Below are 17,275 nucleotides of genomic sequence, written 5' to 3' on the forward strand. Positions count from 1 at the left end.
GCTTTATTTTTGCTGCCAAGGTGGCTTTCGATTCTAATTAAATTCTTAAATCGAATATGTCATCAGTACCCAATTACTTGCAGGAGATATGAACATTTAAAAACATTTTGGGGCGCTTCCTCGGCGTAAGCCATTGCAGGTAAGCCTTGTTGGAAAGACACAGCCTAAGCAGACAGGGTTAAGTAGCCCAGGGAAGGTCAAGATCTCTGGGGTAAGGAAGGGCTGGTTTCAACCACACCCCCTGGAGAAAAATCAGTTCCAGGTCTGGCCAAAAGTCCGCACACGCGCGTCAGCGCCCGGGGACCAAAAGCGCCCGGTGCCAGTCCCCGCCCGGCTCCGCCCCGCCCGGCTCCGCCCCGCCCCGCCCGCTCTCTCCCGCTCCCGGGATCTCGGAGCCTCGGGCGGCCGCGGTAAACCGAGCTGGAAGGGGCCGTGACGTCCCCTCCTTGGCCACGCCCCATCTCGTAACTAGGGTGATCCCGTGACTTCGATCCTCGTTTCCTTCCCCCTCCCCCTGGGGAGCGCCCTTCTGACGTCAGCGCCCGGTGGTTTTTTTCAGCCTTCGAAGCGGCAGGTGCGGCGGGCGCTCGCGTTCCTTCTCTCGTCCGGCGTCCGAGTGAGGCTGTTCCCAACTGGCCGCGGCTCCGCCGGAGGTGAATACTTCCAGCCGTCGTCCGTCGCTCGCTCTCCCCGAAGGCTAAGGGAGCCCGGCTAAGGGAGCGCGGCGCCGGGGCGCGGGCCCGCGGGAAGCTGGGAGATGTGGTCGGGGTCGCTGGTCCGGGAAGCCTGGGCTCAGGGAAGGGGGTGGGGCGGAGCCCGAGGGGCGGCCGAGCCCGAGGGGCGGCCGAGCGGCGGGGATACGAGGGCACAAGGAGAGACCGCCAGGAGGAGGTGTCGCGGTCCGGGGCGCGGGGAGCGGGGCGCGAGGGGCGGGGCGCGGGGAGCGGGGCGCGAGGGGGCTCCTTGGGGCCGGAGCGGCTGGCAAAGTTAGATCTGTCGGGACGGGGCCGGGAGGAGGAGTTTGGAGAAGACGCGTCCCGGGCAGAGGCTCGGGCCAGAAGCAGAGCCCTGCTGCTTGGGGAGGGGGGGCAGAGTCCGGGGTAGCGCCTGGGGTCAGGAAAACCAAATGAGGTTTCTGAAGTTATGTGTTTGGCGATGAAAGCACTCGAGGGATGCGTTGGGCTCCCCCTCCCGAAAGGCACGAGTGCTGAGAACGAAATCAACATCCTATCAGTTTTCCAGTAGCTCCGGGCGTCCCAGCTCCGCTCACTTAAGCTTCGAGGAGCGGACTGCGAGCGCCCCGGAGTACACTTTGTCTGCGTGTCCTGCCTTCAGAGCTCCACAAAGGCAGGCAGACTATTCCCGAAAACGGGAAAACTGAGGGATTAGGAGGCAATGCTTAGGAACTGGTCCTACTCTGCCGGGGGCGGGGGGTAGTGGGTGCGCTTCGGGCGGATACTTGAAAAGGCTAGAGAATGGGTCTTCGCACGGTCCTGGCCGACGGAATAGCAGCTTTTGCATTAATTTTGCAGTAGTTGTTGATGATGTTTAAAGTAATGCCTTTTTTAAACTTGCACTACTTTCTACTTTCCTTTTAATTTGGGGGCATTTGATTTGATAAGTTTTTCGTATAAGTAATAGGTCGGATAGTCCTATATTTTAATCTGTTAAACAGAATTTTCAGAAAAATAAAAGCTCTTCAACCAGGACTTGCCGCACCCTGTCTCTAGGGATATTAATGAGATGAAAGTGGATATCTGTGCCCGGTATCTCTCTGAGATGTGATTCCTTTTAAATATTCATAATGAACCAGTATTGACAAGATTTAGTCTAGTTTTTAAAATATTTGTTAATCCTATATTTAAAGCATTGTTTCAGATGGGCAGTGCAATACAGAATGAACAATGGTGCTCTCGAGGAGTTTATTCTAGAAGGATGGGTGGCATAAAAGGAGGGAAAATGGGACGCCGCTTGTACACAGAAGTTAGAAACAAGTTATTTGAGAACATATATTATTATCCTGGCATGGACTTCAAAACTCTAAAATCCATTCTTTATTAGTAAAGGGTCACTTAGCTTATGTTTTTGAATAACTTCTTTTATAAGGTTTAGCAAGTAATGTCTCAAAGCTTAAGAGATCTATGGCCCCCCACTGTTCTGATTTTAATTAGTTTGATTTTAATAACTTGTTCTTAGCACAGAGAAAGGATTCAATAATGTTTTACCAACTGTTACCAGAGGTGAAACAGATTTAATGGTCTGAGCATATTTTTTGGAAAAGAATTTGGGCCTAACACAAAATTAAGAGAGGAAGGTGTTTTCCAGTGAACATTTCCCAAAAGGTTAACATGTCCTTTAAAATGCAAAAAGATCAGATCCAGCTGGGAGGAGCACCTAGCATTTGTGTACCATCCTCCCACTTAGCCTCCCCCATCATTCCGTTCTTACAGTGTAAGAGCTACTTTAAAAAGCATTATTTGTGCATTATAAGTAGAGCCAGTATGTTTTTCTACTCAGAAATTATCGCTATAAAATAATAAGTTTGCACAAAATGATCTTTAGAGGTATTTTGGAAGAATAAAAAGAAATGAGACTTGGGAACTAGGAATTCATTTTGACTGTAGCTTTCTGACTGTCCAAGATCATTTAACCTTTCTGAATTGGTTTTCTCATTTTTCAGTCAGTCTGTAAACATTAAATGCCTCTTATGTGTTAGGCGTTGTTCTAAGCTCTGGGGAAAGAAAGAAGAGTAAAAGAATGTTTCTGCTCTCAAGAAGCTCACACTCTTGGTAACATGCAAATAATTATGTACAAATAAGCAATGCATAGGAGAAATTGGAAGAGAATAGGAAAGACTAAGATTTTAGATAGGACTTGAAAGAAGCCAGGAAAGCCAAGAGGCAAAGATGAGGAAGGAAAATTTCCTCCAGAAATGGGGGACAGCCAGTGAAAATGCCCAGAGTCTGGAAATGTATTGTAGTGTTTTAGAGATAGCAAAAAGTATGTTGGGGGGAGGGGAAGGTGTAAAGACCAGAAAGATGGGGAAGTAGAGGGCAGTTTATGTTAGGCTTTGAATAACAGTATTCCATATTTGATGGAGGGAATAGGGAATCAGTAATCTGGATTGGACTGGATTGGACATTTAAGCAGGGAGACTAACTAGAAGACTATTGAGGGAGTCCATGTTTGACATAATGAGGGCCTCTACACCTGGATGGTGGCAGTATGAAGAAAAGGGGCATATGGGAGAAATGTGAAGGTAAAATCAATTAGACTTGGCATCTGGTATGATTTGGGGGAAAGAGGTGAGAGAGTCAGGATGTAGGTCTGAAACCTAAGTTTGAAATCCAGATGACTAGAAGGATCACTTGACTGTAAAGGAAGTTAGAAAGAGAAGATTTGAGGGAAAGATTATAAGTTCAGTTTTGAATATAATATAATGAGTTTAAGATGTCTACAGGACATCTAGTTCAAGATGACCAATAGACAGATGGAGATATAAGACTGGAGGTCAGCAGAGGGGTTAAGGAAATCATTTAGGAAATGATCATTTATAATTTGAGAATCATATATTGAACTGTTGGATCTTGAAATCACCAGGTGTAATGGTGTAGAGGAAGAACAAAAGAGGACCATTAACAGAGTCCTGTGAGATACCAATCCATAATTAGCAGGTCTGACTAGATGAATTCAGCAAAGGAAACCAAGAAGTGAGATTAAAATATTTGAACTTCTTAGATCACAGATCACAGAATTGCTTTGTATACAGACTGTTACCTCCTAAGAGTTTTCTCTGAAATTGTGTCAGGAGATAGCTACCTGGCTTTATATGTAGGTGTAGTAACTTCTCTTTATCCTGACAGGAAACTTCCAGGTATTACCACTTTGTTGCTTGTGACCAAGCTAAACTCTGAAAAAGGAAGCCAGAAGGCTGGTGACCTTGAGAAAGGTAATTTAATGCCTTATAATTATTTTGAGGGCTGACGCTCTTTACCCTACTTTGTTTTGTATTGCTAGTGGTTAGCCTAGTGCCTAACACAGTAAATAAATACTTCTTGCCTTAAATGGAGATGATGACAGATTGTATTTTAAGGCAAGGATTTTCAGTTTTCCCATGGTGTGGATACCTTCCTCAGCTCCTCAGATGAGGAGACTAAAATGGATTGGACAGTCTTTTAAGGTCCTTTCTTGCATTAATGTTCTATATCATTATGTGTGAATGACAAAATGTGACATGAGAGGATTCATAAAACTATGACAGAGTATGCTGTTTAATGTTTGACAGTAGACTTCAGAGAAGAAATATAAATCTTATAAAGTATTTACCAAAAAAAAAAGTTTACCAGAAGTGACTTTAACTCTCTGTGTACCTGCTTTAAAGACTCCAGAACAGATTAGGGAAGTCCTTATCACTTAGTGCCCTCCTCTGTTGGGTATACTTGGGACTTTTTGCAGGAATTCCAAGGGATATGACTTGAATGATCAGAAATTATATACCCAAATCACATTAAATTGGCATGTGTTCTTCCTAGACAATTTCTAAAACAAATAGTTAATTCGATAACATACGAATAGTTTGTCCACTAGCCAATATTTTCAAAAGATAGCTATTTATTTTTTTTAAGTCTTGTGGCAAAAAAAGAATTGCCTTTAGAGCAGAGGCAGTGAAGTAGGCTGACATTTTATGGAAATTTTCCATCGGTTCACCTTTCCCCTCCTCTGCTCCTAACTTTCCTGTTGGCCGAAAGCTGAGTTGAGTAGGGAAAATATTTGTGCGACTTTGTGTCCTGAAGTTTTCTAAGCAGGAAATATTTCACATAGGGGCTAAAAAGGAGAAAGAAATATGCATCCTTAAAGAATCTGACCTGGTCAATCAGTACAAGACTTCAGTGTTGAAGAGGACAGAAATGACAAAAGAACAGTGGAGAAAAGAAACATCTTGAATTATGTTTCCAGCCTTCAATACATTGAAAATTTCACTGGTTGCACAACATTTTCTCCTATTTATAAATACAGGGATTATAGTCAATTATTTTATTACAGGAATGCTGTAAAGAATTAATGAAACACAAGATACTTGAACAAACATTACTCAAACAAAATATTTTCAATCTAAGGGTGGTAAGCGCTAAAATTTAAAAAAAAAAAAAAGTTGTAAAACTGCACTGCACTATCTCAATATAAGGTTGGCATCGCTATTGATTAACCTAATCCTAAAACCTAGAAAATATTTTAAGCATTTCATTTCTAGTCTTGATCTTTGTATTATATAAATTGGCTCAAATGTACATGAGTCCAGCTTCTTCTGGATCTATTAAATTATTTCATCCCTTAGTCTTTTTTATCAATAGGTAAAAGCATTAATAAGACTCCTCTGAGTTTTATATTATTATCTGTGATTGCCACATAGACTTCTATTTTGGTTCAAATGAGTATTTTAAATAGCATCCAAGGAAGTATCCTCACTCCTTAGAGTAGGAGAGTCCAAACTAAAATAATGCTAATAATAAGTTAACGTGATGAATAAAGTAGTCCTTTCTTAAAATTTTTAACATTAGTAGTCAGGCAGTCATATTCCTTATTTGATGATGTGACTTAAGGACAAAAAAAATTATAACAAAATATAGTTGTTTTCAGTTTACAAATGAAGAAAATGAGTCACAAAGAGAATATGTGAGTCCTTTAATCAATGGGAGCAACGATTAAGAATTTTGATTTCCATTTGCCTAGCTTTTGACTCTGAGTTCCAGATCAAGGGTGCCAATTATTACACATATAAAATGCATGGCAACTATTAGAAAGCAAAGAGGTAATTAGGTCTCTCAAATCCCAAATGTAAATTTTTTTTTCTGGGTATTTGTGTACTGGGAAAGAAGTAAGACATACTTTAAAATCACATACACTATTATTGAGAATTAGACGCCTTTTTAATTCTGAATTTCAAAAGAAATTTATCTCTTTTAGAATTCCTCTAAAAAGTACTAGAGTAGCTAAATAATTTTCACCCAATGAATAAGTACTTCACCTATTGATTCTCTGGTAAAGGTGGGAGCTTTTTAAAATGTGTGTGCCATAGATATAGCTTCTTTATGAAGACTAATGAAAGGAAACGTGGCTGGACCAGGAGCCTGAAATAAGAGAGGAGTATTTCACATATGTTTCTCAATAGCTAGCACCCAAGAATAACTAGAATAGTTTTCACTTTTCTCAATATTTCTGTTTTAAAGTTTAAAAAATTAAGGAAATGATCTAGAGAAATTGTTCTTTGAAATGGAAAGAGGAAATTCTCCTTTTAAAAATTATTTGTTCAAATGTACTTATTCCCAGCTCTTTAAAAAGGAATTTGGGAACAAAAAATAATCATTAACAAAGGCCTTGAAAGCCTAACCTGGAAAAAATTTCCTACCTAAAAGCATAAATAGGTTGTGGAATTAGATGAATAAGTTCCTACCCAGCATTCACATTCTTCCAAATGTAAAAGGAACAGCCTGTACATAAAGGGTTTAAAGAAAGAAAGCTACTAAGATGTTATTAAATTTATGGCCCTGTTTGTAAAATCAGAAGAAGAGATTAAAAGCCAGCTGCACCTTAGACAGCTAAGATCTTAGACCATCTAGTTCAGATTGCTAGTGATTTGGATTTAAATGAGGGCGGACTGTGCAAGGTCACCTTTAACCAAAGCTATCTGGGTCCAGAACCAGATACAGATCAGGATAACTAGAGATGGCCCTGAATGGTATTGGAGATGCTGGCCTAAATAGCAATCATTTCTGCTTTGACCAGAAACCCTGAGGGTCTTCCCTTCCCTGATTTATTAGGCTGTTAACTAATTTACCAGTCACAGAATCAGAGATAGGTACCCATAGGTTACTTTGATTTCTAATTTCTGAATCACAAATCTAACAGTCTTGATAAGTGTTTTGGGAGTTAACTAAACTTTTCCAGAAGACCTCCAAACAGTTAAAAGTGAGAACAGTGAGGTCCTCAGAGAAGGTAAATGACTTACCTGTGGTCACCAGCATAAGAGTAGAGCCAGATTTAAATCCAGGTCCTCGCACTCCAAACTCAGACTTTTTTCATCTCACATCTTGGGCCTTAAGTTGAAAAACTCCTGAAGACAAGGAATTCAAGGAGACAAGATGTGTTGTTGTTGAATTGTTTGTCATGTCTGACTCTTCCTGACTGGGTTTTCTTGGCAGAGATACTGAAGTGGTTTGCCATTTCCTTCTTCAGCTTATTTTACAGATGAGGAAACTGAGGCAGACAGTGTTAAGTAACTGGCCGGGGTTTCACCCGGTTTGAATTCAAGAGGTCTTCCTCATTGCTGTCAAGTGCTCTATCCACTGAGTCATCTAGTTGCCAGAGACAAGATTAGTTGTTTTTTTTTTTTTTTTTTTTTTTTTTTTAACTCTAACGGAAACAAGATTAACTGTAGATAAACTTTGTAGTAGTTGACCCCCTTCACTCTCCTTTGAATCTACCCCCTTTTGAGTGTATATGCAAAGAGCATGTGCTCTGACTTTTTAGAATTCCAAATGTTGATGGCTTCTTTTCCTCCTAATTCCTATATTTTCTTCTCCTTTAGTCTTTGAAAAGATGGCCCTTCTTTTGTTAAGACTAAGCCCACTATTTATGTTTTTGAAACTATCTATTTCCTTATACCCAGCAATTATTCCCCCCTTTCTTTGTAAAACTTCACTGTATACTGACACTCCCTCAATTTAACCTCTGTTTGCTCTTTGTCAAATGCCTAGGAAATTCTGTCTATACTCATTACCTTCACTTCTTTGTTCAATTCTCACTTTAGAGTTCTGCTGTCACTATTCAATTGAAATTGCTTTTTCCATTGAGACTAGTGGTTTTTGAAACTGCCCAATCCAGTTCTTTCCCTCCTCTCTCCCATTTGCCTTTCTGATTTCTTTGAATTAATTGACACTTAACTATTTTATCTTCTCTGGCTTTTTCCTCTTTTTGTCCTTTTTCTACCTATAGGACTATTGTACCCTTTGCTGGTTGATCTATATTAGGAGTCCTCAAACTTTTTAAATAGGGGGCCAGTTCACTGTCCCTCAGACTGTTGGAGGGCCAGACTATAGTAAAAACAAAAACTTTGTTTTGTGGGCCTTTAAATAAAGAAACTTCATAGCCCTGGGTGAGGGGGGATAATCGTCCTCAGCTGCCGCATCTGGCCCTCGAGCCATAGTTTGAGGACCCTTGCACATAATATTCTTGTAATACATCCTAGGTTCTTTTCTCTCTTCTTTCTATATTTTCTTGGTTACCTTATAAGCACCTGTGGATTCAGTTGTCAACTTTATGAAGATGACTCCCTAGAGCTCTATTTCTAGTTATAGTCACTTTCCTGAGTTCTACTCCCAATTAGTCAATCAATGACCATTTATTAAAACCTGTTGTGTTAGACTTCTGTTGGTGCACTGAGTTCTCATATCATGTCTGTTGTACATTTTAAACTATCATCTGAAACCTAAAATGTCCAAAATAGAGTTTATTTTCTTTCTCATCCCAATGCATCTCTCTTCCTAACTTCCTCATTTCTTGAGGGCATTACCATGTTTCTAGTCACCCAGGTTTACAATTTCAGAATCACCTTCAAGTCTAGTTTCCCTCACTTCATATGTCAAAATCTTGTTTATTCTATCTGTACAACATCTCTTTGGAAATAGCTCTTTTTTTTTTTTTTTTTTTTTTTTTATGAGGACAGGAATTGTTTTATTTTTGTCATTGTGTCTCCAGGTCCTAGAACAATATTTGGCAAGTATTAGGAATTAACATTTTTTTTGTTGATTGATTGTTGTTTTATATTTTTTTTTTTTTTTAATTTAATAGCCTTTAATTTACAGGATATATACATGGGTAACTTTACAGCATTAACAATTGCCAAACCTCTTGTTCCAATTTTCACCTCTTACCCCCCACCTCCCTAAATGGCAGGATGACCAGTAGATGTTAAATATATTAAAATATAACTTAGATACACAATAAGTATACATGACCAAAACATTATTTTGCTGTACAAAAAGAATCAGACTCTGAATTATTGTACAATTAGCTTGTGAAGGAAATCAAAGATGCAGGTGTGCATAAATATAGGGACTGGGAATTCAATGTAATGGTTTTTAGTCATCTCCCAGAGTTCTTTTTCTGGGTATAGCTAGTTCAGTTCATTACTGCTCCATTAGAAATGATTTGGTTGATCTCGTTGCTGAGGATGGCCTGATCCATCAGGACTGGTCATCATCTAGTACTGTTGTTGAAGTATATAATGATCTCCTGGTCCTGCTCATTTCACTTAGCATCAGTTCATGTAAGTCTCTCCAGGCCTTTCTGAAATCATCCTGTTGGTCATTTCTTACAGAACAGTAATATGTCTTTGGAATAGCTCTGCTTCTATTTACTTGTTAATTCACTTATTCAGTGCAGTTATATATGCACTTGCTATATGCTAGGCACTGTGCTAAATGCTGGGGAATACCCCCAAAAAAAAAAAAAAAAAAAAGCAAAAGACAGTCCCTGCCCTTAAGGAGTTTGCAGTCTAATGAGAAAAGACAGGATAAACAGCAAATAATTAACAGAGGGAAAACCCTGAAATAGAATGGTTGGGGAATGCTTCCTGTGGAAGGTGGGACTTTAATTAGGACTTAAAGGAAGACAGGGAGGTCATTCATTGGAGCAAAGGAAGAGGGTTCTAGTTTCAAGATAGAAAATCCTAAGAGAGATGGAGTGTCTAGTTCATGAAACAGTCAGGAGGCCAATGTCACTGGATCAAAGGATACATGTCAAGGATTAAGATGTAAAAAGACTAGAAAGTGGTGGGGAGTTGGAGTGGAGCTGGAGAGTGGAGAAGGAGAAGGTAGGATTATAAAGGGCTTTGAATGCCAAATAGCATTTTATATTAGCTCCTAGAGGCAATAGGAAGCCACTGGGTTTTGCATGCGTGTGTGTGTGTGTGTGTGTGTGTGTGTGTGTGAGTGAGTGTGTGTGAGAGAGAGAGAGAGAGACGTTCAGACCTACAATTTAAAAATCACTTTAATAGTTGAATTAAGAGTGGATTTGACTGATGACAGACTTAAGGCAGGCTGGCCCATTATTTGGCTATTGCAATAGTTGAGTTATGAGCTGGTAAGGATCTGCACCAGGGGGGTGGCTATGTCAGAGGAAAGAAGGGGTGTGTCTGACAGAGCTTGCAAAAGTGAAATTGGCAGGCTTAGTTAGGGAAGGTAAAAACAGGAAGAATCCAGAAGAGTCCTGGACTGCAAGCCTGACAGACTGAGAAGGGAGGATGGGGTTGCCTTGCATAGTAAGAAAGAAGGGAGGAAAGGAAGGTTTAGGTGCAAAGATAATGAGTTCTATTTTGGACTTTGAGCTTAAGACATCTCCTGTAATCCTGTGTGAGATGTCTGAAAGGCATCTTTTGTGGGGATATAAGATTGGAGGTCATCAGAGAAATTGGAGCAGGATAGGTAGATTTGAGAAAGCATAAAAATTAAGTCCATGGACTACCTATCATCTAGGGGAGAGGGTGGGAGGAAGGAGGGGAAAAATTAGAACAGAAGTTTTTGCAAGGTTCAGTGTTGAAAAATTACCCATGCATATGTTTTGTCAATAAAAAGTATAATAATAAAAATTTAAGTCCATGGGAGCTAATGATATCATCAATATAGGAGGAGAAAAGTATCCAGGACAGAGTCCTGAGGTTCTACAGGTTAGAGTATGTGATCTGGAGGAGAATTCGGAGGAGCAATCAGAAAGATAGGAGAAAAACCAGGAGAGAGTGGTGGCTCAAAAACCTAGAGAGAAGGGAGTATCAAGAAGAAGAGGATGATCAGATCATTGTTGACTTTAGAGAAAGCAATGTAGTGGGATTGTAAGGTCAGGAACTGGATTGTAAAATGAGAGTGAGAAGGGAGAACATAAAGGCACCTTATGTAGACGGCCTTCTAAGAGAAATTTAGCTACAAAGTGAGATAAAGGCCAATAGGTAGTCTGGATAAAAGGTTTATGTGAGAATTTTTTCAGGATTGCGGAGATGTGGGCATGTTTGTAGGCAGTAGAAAATGAGCTAGTAGTGAGAGGTTGAAAATAAATGAGAGGGGATGACAGAGGAGGGCAATCTCTTTAGAAGGGGGCAGGATCAAATAGGATCACTTGAACAAGTAGAAGGATTAGCTTTAGTAGCTACTTCATCATGTGGAGCAGGGGAAGCTATGAGAGGTTTGAGGAGAGAAAAAGGATTGGAAGAACTGCTGTGGAAAGTGAGATTGTTAGTTTATAACAGAACTATAGTAGGATTGCCTAGCAACAATGAAGGCCTAGTTGGGGTTATGTAACATAATTATATAACATATTTTGTAGTGGATCCAGTCAGAATGGTTGTGTGATTTGTTTTACTTCCATTCAGCAACATGTGTGGATGTGAACATGATGAATGGTGAGAGTGATCCAAGGCTTTGCCCAAGGCTGGGAATAATTGAAGATAATAGAGAGTCTAGGGACTCAGTGAAGGACAGTGTAGAGATGAATTAGTTCACCAAAGGTCAAGATGGGAGGAAAAGGAAAGGTTCAGGGGAGAGTCTGGAAGAGAATTAAGGAGTAATGCAATTGGCAAATTGGCAGCCACAATGAGAATGAAGAATAGTATTATTTAAGGGAAGGAAGAGGAAGAAGTGAAAAGTGAGCAGATAAGGGGAATTTCAGAATTCTTGAACAAGGTAATGACATTTTTGAGTGTTGACGAGACCAAGACTCACCATTTTTGTGTGTGACTGAGGTAGAAGGAATAGCTCATGGGAGGTAAATAGGTTGAACTGAGTGGTTAGAGTTTTTGAAGAAGAATCAGGAGTTGGGGAGTAGAGAAAAAGTATAGACCAGGTATTGAATTCACTGAGGTAAAAAGGGGAGTGACCTGGGGATCTGTGTATAATAACTACCAGAATTTTCTGGTATCTGGTAGATATGAAGAGCACGAACTTGAAATGAAAAGAGGATACTAAACACTTAAGTGATGGAGTAAGGAGGAGAACCTGAAAGTAACAATGGGGTACTAGGAGCATTCTAGTTCCCTGCCTCCCTTGACCAATGAGCCAAGTATAATTGAAGGTACAGCCAGTCTTGCAAATTATGGCTAGGGAGGCCACATCAAAAGGGACAGCCAAGTTTTAGTGTACTAGTAGATGGAAAGAGCGGGAGAGGAATAGAGATAGTTTACTTATAAAATTGTCATTCAGAAGGCACAATGGAAGGGCTGGGTCCAGTTAAGATGGTTGCGGGAAATGGGGATGAAGAATTGAGTGATAAAGGGTGTGTAGAGTAGGGTTTGGTTGATGACCTATGAGAATTCAGTCACTGGAATATGAAAGAGAAGGCCACATGTGAGAACATGAGTAGAGGGTTTCACTCCTCACCTTCAAAGGACAGGTACAGCAGCAGAAGGGAGACCTAAAGTGGAAAGGAGGATTGCTCTTTGTTTTTGAGGTTCTCCACATCTCCAGGCTATTTGGATAGGAGTGCTTGACAAACCTTAAAATCCTTTATTAGGGTGATTCATTATTATTGTTGTTATTATATCAAAAGAAAGTAGTTTGAAACCAGCACTGTTTTGTTGTGACCTTTCATAAAAGAAGGTATTGTCTGTTATATTGAAATATATTATATTAAACTCCTGAAACTATACAGTGGAGTTTAGCTCCATTGACACTGTTATTATTCCCTCTGTTCATATATGAAAAAGTTATTCAAGGTCTTGTTGAGTATAAAGAATAGTAAGCTTTTAGTCATCAATATCACAAACTACTTTAAACTCCTATCTCCTGCACAAAGAGAACTAAGTTGGTGACAGTGTTTCTAATTACAGATATCTGAAACATCATGCTAAACATTTGTCCTTAGGAACCTTTTAGCTCTGAAAGGCCTCAGCTTTTAGAAGTCATTGGCTGAAAAGAAAAGGAAAGAAATTTGTAGAAGGAATATGGATACAGAGAAATATGACTCAATTGAGTGCTTTCAGCTATGATTTCTTCATTAGCTTTTAAATGAGCTGACCTGACAATGCAGATTATACTTTGAATGCCTGTTGCTTCTTAAAGAGTTAGTAGAGTTCCCTTTAATGTTGATGCAGTGGATTTCTTTTCATTGGTAACTAGGAACCCCTGGGTTAATAGTTATTTGTGCATTGAGCTGTGGGTACCCTTCTGAAATTATAAAGATTTCTTGTTTTCATATAAACCCTAACATGAGGCCATGAAAGAGAAGTGAGTGATCCTTTGAAGGGCAGCCCTGTTGGGAAATTGTGCCATGAAAAGTGACTTATGTCGGGTGTATACTGGGAGAGATTGATATCTCTATTTTTAGTCTGTCCTCTTAACTGAGAATAGTAGAGGGAAAAAAAGCAAGCTCTTTTCTTCTCTCCCCAGCCCCTAACTTCTCCATTTCATTGACTTCTTCCTACTTTTCTTTCTAGTCACTACTATCCCCCTTTTCTACCATCTCCTTTGCTAACACTGCTTTTCTGTCAGTTCTTTCTTTGAGGAATAAATAGTTGAAGTATAACAGTTACAGTGCCTATCTTTGTGTCCCTGTAGTTAATTTTTTTGTGAAGAAAGGTATTTTTGATTTCCCCAAGTCTTCAGAATATTGAGGTAGGAATGGAGCTAGAAAAAGGGCTGGCTGGTGGTGACTTATTATAAATTTTTTGATTTTCTTGAACAGTAGTCTTCAAAGAGACACTGATCTCTCCTGTTCTCCTATCTATCTGACACCTCTATCTCAGTCTCCTTTGCTGGATCTTCATCCAAATCACATCTGCTAACTCTATCAATTCTGGATGTACCTCCTTTAAGACTGAGTGCTGAGACCGCTTCTCTTCTCCCTCTACACGGTTTCACTTGGACTAAATTCTCATATTGATCCTGATGATTCTCAAATCTACCTTTCCACACCAGCATCTCCACTGACCTCCAAGGTCCCATCACCAACAGCCTACTGGGCATCTTGAATTCAATGTCCTATAGACATGTTAAAACTCATCATCTTTCCTCCAACCCCACCCCCGACCTCCAGGTGTGGCACCATCCTTCTGGTCATCCCGACTTGAAACCTAGGGTTCACCCTTAGACCCTTCCTCTTATGCTTCACATCCAAGCTGTTGTGTTGATTTTACCTTCATAACATCTCTGCCATGTTTCCTTTCTCCTTCTGACATGGCCACCTTGCCTCACACCCAGACTATTGCAGTAGCCCTCTCGTGGTTCTTCCTGCTCCTTTCTCTCCAATCCAGGCCATCCTCAACTCGGCTCTCCCCCACTGGTGCTCAGTAAACACCACATGCTACCAATATCTATAGTCAAATATAAAATTCTGTTTGTCCTTCAGAGCCCTTCATAACCTCCACTTTCTCAGCATTTTCTTTGTTTCAGTGACTTTGGCCTCCTTGCCATCCCTCCTTCCTTATTTTTACCTTTTGGTGTGTTTGGCTTCTTTCAGGTTTCATATAAGATTCCACCTTTTAGGAAAAACCTTTCCCTATTCCTCTTAATTCTGGTGCCTTCCCTCTGTGGGTTTTTTCCATTTTGTCCTATATATTACTTGTTGGCATGTTATCCAGAATCTGAGGTCCTGGGAAAGAGACTTTTACAAAACTTTCTTTGTATGCTTAGTGTTAGCGCCATGCCTAGCTTTGTAGATACTTAGTAAATATTTACTGACTGATTGGGACCTCTCTGGTCCCAAGGGCTTCATAATCAACTAATAGGAAGGTGAGAGCAGGAGTTCCCTGCCATTGCTGGTTCTGGAGCTTGGCTCCACCCCTTTGCACCCCTTGGCAACACCCCTTTCATCTACTATTTACAGTCTATCTACTTCCTTAAACTGTTGTTTTTGTGAATTTCCAGTCTCTCCTCCTCTTCATTACTGTAACCACCTAGGCTCCATCCCAGACCACTTGTGGCTGCAGATGTCTGCTGTGTTCTGGGATGGAAAACAATCCTTTTATAGTATCATCTTCTAACCAGATAGGTTTAATTTTGGAGTCATCATTTATACTAAATAACAATAATGATAGCTAGCATTTGTATAGTGATTTACAAGCATCTCATAACAACCCAGTGGAGTAGAAACTATTATTGTCCCCATTTTACATATCCAATTGCCAGATATTGTTTCCACCTTCACAACAATTCTCTTATAATAGCCACTTTTCAAGCTTATTTCCAGTCTTCATCACTTCTTGCCTGGACTATTGAAATAGTCACTAAATTGTTCTTCCTGTTTCAAGTTTCTCCCAGCCTGATTCAGTCCAGGCTCCACAGAGCTGCCAAAGTGAGTTTTCTAAAGGTCAGGTTGATCCATGTCATTCCCCTACTTGGAAAACTCCTGTGGCTCCCTATTGGTGTTAGGATCAAACGGCATTTCATTTATATTTATTCTTTCAAAAATTAATCTTTTTTGTATAAGCTTTATAATAAATAAAGTAGAACATGAACATATAATTTGTGGTGTGGTTCAAATTAATTTTTTATTTTACTAATACTTTCAGAAAGTTTGAGGACCACTGCTTTAGAGCATGTGAAGGGATACTAATTCTGGCAAGCTCTATATAAAATTAGGATGTTGGGGCCATAAAAACTATATTGGAAATCTTCACAGGTAAGGTTTTGAGAAGTTGAGCACTCTTGCTTTAAATGAAGAAGGCTGTAGCTATTTGGGAGAGACCCTTAGCTCCAGGTTATGTTTCTGTTGTTTTCAAGGGAGTCATTTACCACAGTTTCCTTAATGGATTGGTGCTCTGAAAATGGATTTTAGTGAATTTAGTGCTGTGTTTAAAGGAGCTTTTATCAGCTAATAAACTAACTGGCATGTAGTTAGCTATGTTCATCAGCCTTCCGGTTTAGGCAGCTTTTTGCCAGCATGGAACATGGTTTTTCTACTCAGTAAAGAAGGCATTTCCAACAGTCAAATGATAGGCCCATAGAAAATGGAAAAGACTAATTTTTGTAGGACATGTTTTAGTTTATGTTTAATGTATTTTCTAACTAAAGGCAAGAAGAAAATATGTCAAGCATAGCTCCTTTGTACCATGGAAAGGGTTCTTTAGACCCCATATAAAGCTCCCAGGTGTGGGTGAAATGGATTTTTGTCTTGTAGGTTCATTTGAGAGTGGAGGCCATATTGGCTCACAGTCAAAATAGTTTAAAATAATCGTATATATTTAATATATCAAAACACTTTGCATATTCCAATTTAGTACATAAATTTTATTTCAGTAAAGAGGAGTGATAGAAATAAACATACAAAAACCCTATTATTCTGTGATGTTTGCCTGCTATTCTTCTCATTTCTGCCTCCTGCCTTCCTTTAAGTTACAATTGAAACCCCACTTTATACAAGAAAACTTTCCCTGTCCTCCTTAATGCTAGGGCTTTCCCTCTTAAATTATCTCCCACCTTTCTGTATCTTGTCTATACTTGGTTGTTTGCATGTCATCTCTGCCATTAGATTGAGAGATCCTTGATAACAGGATGGGTTTTTATCTTTGTTTATGTTCTTGTTGTAGTGTAGTGTCTGACAGAAGGTAATCAGTAAATGCTTGCTGATCTGACTGACTTGTTGTACTCAAGCTTTATGGTGAAGTTCAGTGGTTCACTTTTAGTCACTACCCAGAGAGTTCCTAGCTTTTCTACCCTCAGTGAATTTGAATACAGTGTTTAGTGTTTTTAATGTTTAGATGTTTAGTCTTAATCCCCCTAAACTAAAGCAAGTATTTCATGCTGGAATCGCCAGAAATCATAGAATCATAGAGTTGGAAAGATCCTCAGAGATAACAGCAGTTATATAGTACTTTAAGGTTTGCAAAGTACTTAATAAACATCTCATTTTATCTTCACAATAGCCCTAGGAAATAGATGCTATTTCACAGATGAGGAAACTGGGGAAGCAAGATGGTAATAAGTGTCTGAGACTGAATTTGAATGTCTTTTTGACTGTTGAGTCCAGCATTTCACTCATGTGCTACTTACTCTCATCTAATTCAGTCACTACCCAGAGGGGATAGAACTTGAACTGGGTCTTAAAGACAGGTTGGACTTGGCTACTTGGCAGGGTGTTGCATCACTTCTCCCCTTTTATAAAAATCTTTTACATTGCTTTTCCTTATAGCATTACTCCCAAATGACTTATCTAAGCCAAATTTCCATTCTCAGCTATCCCTTGCCTAATTCTTTGCATTTTGCCTTCTAATGCCTAGATTCAATCAAAACTATAC

General features: G+C 39.8%; 1 protein-coding gene across 2 annotated transcripts in view; it reads left to right on the forward strand.

Annotated features, from left to right (window-relative positions):
- The first annotated feature begins 575 nt into the window (after positions 1–575).
- CYSTM1 (cysteine rich transmembrane module containing 1) overlaps positions 576–17,275 on the forward strand; it is a 99,213-nt gene continuing 82,513 nt past the window's right edge. Inside the window, exon 1 of one of the 2 annotated variants that reach the window (XM_031953388.1) lies at positions 576–653. The gene's annotated coding sequence lies outside the window, so the exon portion shown is untranslated. Of the gene's footprint in view, positions 654–3,863; positions 3,950–17,275 lie in introns of those variants that run through there. The other variant, XM_023505015.2, reaches the window with a different exon arrangement.

The sequence above is a fragment of the Sarcophilus harrisii genome, chromosome 2 (assembly GCF_902635505.1).
Source record: "Sarcophilus harrisii chromosome 2, mSarHar1.11, whole genome shotgun sequence".
NCBI classification, from domain to species: Eukaryota; Metazoa; Chordata; class Mammalia; order Dasyuromorphia; family Dasyuridae; genus Sarcophilus; species Sarcophilus harrisii.